At 44.4% G+C, this 4,414-nt stretch overlaps 1 long non-coding RNA gene across 1 annotated transcript in view; it reads left to right on the forward strand.

Annotated features, from left to right (window-relative positions):
- LOC116078328 overlaps positions 1-582 on the forward strand; it is a 5,494-nt gene extending 4,912 nt beyond the window's left edge. The window contains exon 3 of the long non-coding RNA XR_004113510.1: positions 106-582. This is a non-coding gene — a long non-coding RNA (uncharacterized LOC116078328). The remainder of the gene's footprint in view (positions 1-105) is intronic.
- Positions 583-4,414: the final 3,832 nt, after the last annotated feature.

A 4,414-nucleotide genomic window follows, 5' to 3' on the forward strand; every position in this document is an offset into this window, starting at 1 on the left:
ACAGTGAGAGTATCTTTACACAGTGAGAGTATCTTTACACAGTGAGAGTATCTTTACACAGTGAGAGTCCACCTCTAGTTAACTGAGACTTTCGTCTCAACACAGAACCTTACAGTAGAAAAATCTACCTTCGTTGCTATTGTTTGAAGAAAGATTCCTACTATGCATCCCAGAGCATGCCCACCTTACACTTTTCCCCTGTGTGAGCTGAGTTAGAGCTGTGGTGGTCTGGGAAGGGAGAGTGTCTTCACGTTAACTGTCTCAGGTGGCTGAGGTGACCGCCACGCACTCGGTCTCTTTACACGGCTTATAAGTCCGAGTATATGGGTGTGAGTCAACGGAAAGATAACTTGTCAGCTTCTGTTCAGTGCCAACATTAGCAATAGACAGTTAGAGTCACATGGTCTGCCTAAGGAAAGGGGTGGATGGGAAATGGAGAGAAGGGAGAGCCATGTGACTGGAGACAGCGACACATGCCTGAGAGGTGGAGGCAGGAGGATTACAAGTCCAGAGCTAGCCTCAACTACATAGAAAGATGGTTTCTAAAAAAAAAAAAAATGAGTAAATAATTAGCACAATTTCATCTCTGTGTTTATTATTGCATTTTGTAGTGTGTCTGTGAGTGTGAGTATATATGTGTGTGCATGTATGAGTGTGAGAATGTGAATGACTGTATGTTTGTGAGTGTGTGGGAGTCTATCTGTGAGTGTGAGTGTGTGTGAATGAGTGGATTGTGTGAGTGTGAGTGGGTGAGTGTATGTGAGTGCATAAGTGTGAATGAATGTATGTGTGTGAGTGTGTATGAGTGTATGTGAATGTGAATGAGTATATTGTGTGATCATGAGTGTGAATGAGTTTATGTGTATGAAAGTGTGTTTTGTGTGAGTGAGTATGTGAGGGTCTGTGAGTGTGAATGAGGGTGTGTCACATGTGGGGCAGGGGAAGACCCTGAGTGTCTTCCATCACTGTCTGTCTTACTCCTTTTGTTTCATTTTATTTGAGACAGGTCTCACTATGTAGGCCTGTCTGAACTCAGAGATCTTCCTTCCTCTGCCTCCTGAGTGCTGGGATTAAAAGCATGCACTACCACCACCACACTGCTAGGACAGAATAGCTTAAGGAAACTCAGGCCCACCATTTCTTCTGCTGCAGTTGCGATTGTGCAGCCTTCATTTGGGTTGCTTTTATTGTCTGGCTCTAGAAAATAGCTTTATAGCATATATCCTACAGTCTGAACCCATGTGTATATTTAAAGATACATTGGACAGGAGCTGGAGAGATGGCTCAGTGGTTAAGAGCTTGTCTACTTCCAGAGGACCTGAGTGTGGTTCCTAGTATACACATCGGGTGGCTCACAACTGCCTCACAACTGTCACTCCAACTCCAGGGGAATCCAACGCCCTCTCTGGCCTCTGTGGGTACTGCACACTTGCATGACACATACATACACACAGGCAAAACACTTGTACACATAAAATAAAAATAAAATAAAAAATAGAAGCTTTGTGACAGGAGGGGTAGCTGTTTTTACGCTAAGTAGGAAGCATCACCCCCTGTTCTGGAATTGACATTGTAAATGGATGCGCCATCCCTTGGAACAAGTGAGGAGGTATTTTGGGCTTGTCCCTCCCCTGCCAATTATACGCTTACACGGTGAACTCTGGGGTGGACTCGCATCTCTTATTTGGCACAGCTTCTCCAGCTGCACTGGGTACAGGCAGGCGTTCAGTATGGATGCGGCAAGGAGACAGTGGATGAGACGACCATGTGAGCCTCCAGTGAGGGTCTCTGGAGACCTTTCTGCCTTGCAGACCGCAAGCCAGTGTGCATGTGTGGATTGTAGTCAAATCGACAATGGCGGAAGGAGGCTGACATGACCTCATTTCTCACCGTTCTCCAAACACTGTGTGGCAACTGCCTCATTCTGAGCAAAATTCCAGTAATAGCCATGCCCCACTTCTCCCTGAGAGCTTGAATAATGCATCTCTACCATCCTCCTATCTCTCACCTCATCTATCACGGTGCCCGAGTCACACCAGCTGAACGTCCTCACAGTTGCAAAGATGTGTTATTTGCTGCTTGCTCAGAAATATTTTCTGAGAAAAGGGTCCAAGAACCTTCTGAAGGATTACTCGAGTGGCACGGTTAGATAAGCAAATGGCCAGGGCATTATGAACTCACAACTTCCATTTATAGAAATTCAATACTCGTAAGAAACTCCTGTAGCAACTGTTATCTAGCCAAACCGATAAAGAAGAATTAAATGATCCTACGCAGATACAGTCAAGCACATTACCATTACTGTGGCAACACTCATCCCTCGGCAGCGTGTGCATCAAAGGTGCAACACCTTGTCTTTGTGACATTACAGCAGCCCAGGTTCTGAGTGCAGTGCTTAATGACCCATCTCACAGAGCTTTGTTTCCATTCGCTTGCCCACCATCATGAAGGGAAGCAATACAGCACAGATCCTGGGGGTGGGGGTGGGGAATAGTCAGGTTTTATTTTATTTTTAGTTTATCTGAAACTAAATATTGAGGTATGGTCAGAATAAGCAATAAAGACAGCCTTTTCTCTAACCTGCCACCTGCTACCAGGGAACAACCTATGCCAGACTGTGTTAAATGGTGGTGGTGGTGGTGTGGTGGTAGTGGTGGTGGTGGTGGTGGTGGTGGTAGTGGTGGTGGTGATGATGGTGGTGATGATGATGATGGTGGTGGTGGTGAAGGTGATTCCTGCAGGGCTGGAGATGGAACTCAGGGCCTTGAGAGTAAGTATTCTACCTCTGAGTCCCATAGTAATAAGTTTTAAATCTTGAAATACGATAGGATTGTATACCCATTGCAGGTAACACAAACATTTTCTGCTAATATCTATGATGGGAAATATATATGTATAATATGTATCATGCCAAAATCATAAGGTCTGATAATCTAGCATAATTTAGGCTTTCTTAATAGATTAATTAATTATTGCATGCCTGTGGTGACAATATGCACAATTTGTACATGGATATCAGAGGACAACCCATAGGAGTCAGTTCTCTGATTTGACAATGTGGGTCCCATAGGTCCAACTCAGGTTATCAGGTTAGACAGCAGGGGCCCTTACCTGCTCAGCCAGCCCTCTGACCCTAAGTTTTCTTTTTCAATAAGCTTTTTGGGGAGCTGGGGATATGGCTCAGTGGGTACAATGGTTTTCTAGCACACATAAGCACTTGGTTTTGATACCCCATGGTGGCTCATGACTAGAATCCCAGTACTTGGGAAAGAATGGCAGGAAGATCAGAAATTCAAGGCCATCCTCAGCTACATAACAACTTGAGGCCAGCCTGGGACACATGACATCCTGTCTTGAAAATATACACAAAAATTCACATAAATCACAGCTGTACAAGCTCAATGAATTTTCATAAAACAAACAACTGTTTAGCCTTAACCTTCAGAACGGTCAGGTGCTGTCTATCGATGCTTCACAAGGACATCACAGACAGCAGCGAGCTGACAGGGTTTCTCTGTATAGCCCTGGCTGTTTTGGAATTAGCTCTGTAGTCCGGGATGGCCTCAAACTCACAGCGATCCACTTGTCTCTGCTTCCCGAGTGTCAAGATTAAAGGTGTGTGCCAACATGCCCAGAGACAGCATGCTTTTTATAATGTTACGTCACAGAGCAATGTATTTTGTACAACTCTGTTGTCACATAGACAGTTCCTTAGAATTGCTTTTATTTTATTTTTTTAACATTTCTTTCTTATCTGTATTGTTGGATTGGCATGTAAAGTGGGTTTAGAGGGTTCTAAAGAATTAAGAATTCAGGCTGGTGAGATGCTTCAGTGGTTAAGAGCACTGACTGCTCTTCCAAAGGTCCTGAGTTCAAATCCCAGCAACCACATGGTGGCTCACAACCATCCATAATGAGATCTGATGTCCTCTTCTGGTGCGTCTAAAGACAGCTACAGTGTACTTACATACAATAATAAATAAATCTTTAAAAAAAATAATTAAGAATTCAGAGCAGGATGAAAGGGGAAAAAGAAGATGGTGGGGCCTTGATGGGTCACTTGAAAGAAAATTTGTCAAGAGCTACATGGAGTCAGAACTTTTAAAGTAAAAACTGACAGCTAAGTCCAATACCTGAGAGCCTCAGCAAGTCTGAGCTTTGGAGTCTGAGCGACAGCTCACCAAAGGGATGAAAGAAGGAGTGAAGGGCAGAGTGAAATGGCTCAAAAGGATGAAGTTTGTCATAGGGTTGGGTAATTATATCACCTGGAGAGGAGACTATGTTCATTTGTCCCTGCAAGAAAGTGGAGCTGGGTGGTGGCACACTCCTCTAATCCCAGCACTCCAGAGACAGAGGCAGGTGGATCTCTGAGTTTGAGGCCAGCCTGGTCTACAGAGTGAGTTCCAGGACAGCC

This window comes from Mastomys coucha, unplaced genomic scaffold, assembly GCF_008632895.1.
Source record: "Mastomys coucha isolate ucsf_1 unplaced genomic scaffold, UCSF_Mcou_1 pScaffold5, whole genome shotgun sequence".
Classification (NCBI taxonomy): domain Eukaryota; kingdom Metazoa; phylum Chordata; class Mammalia; order Rodentia; family Muridae; genus Mastomys; species Mastomys coucha.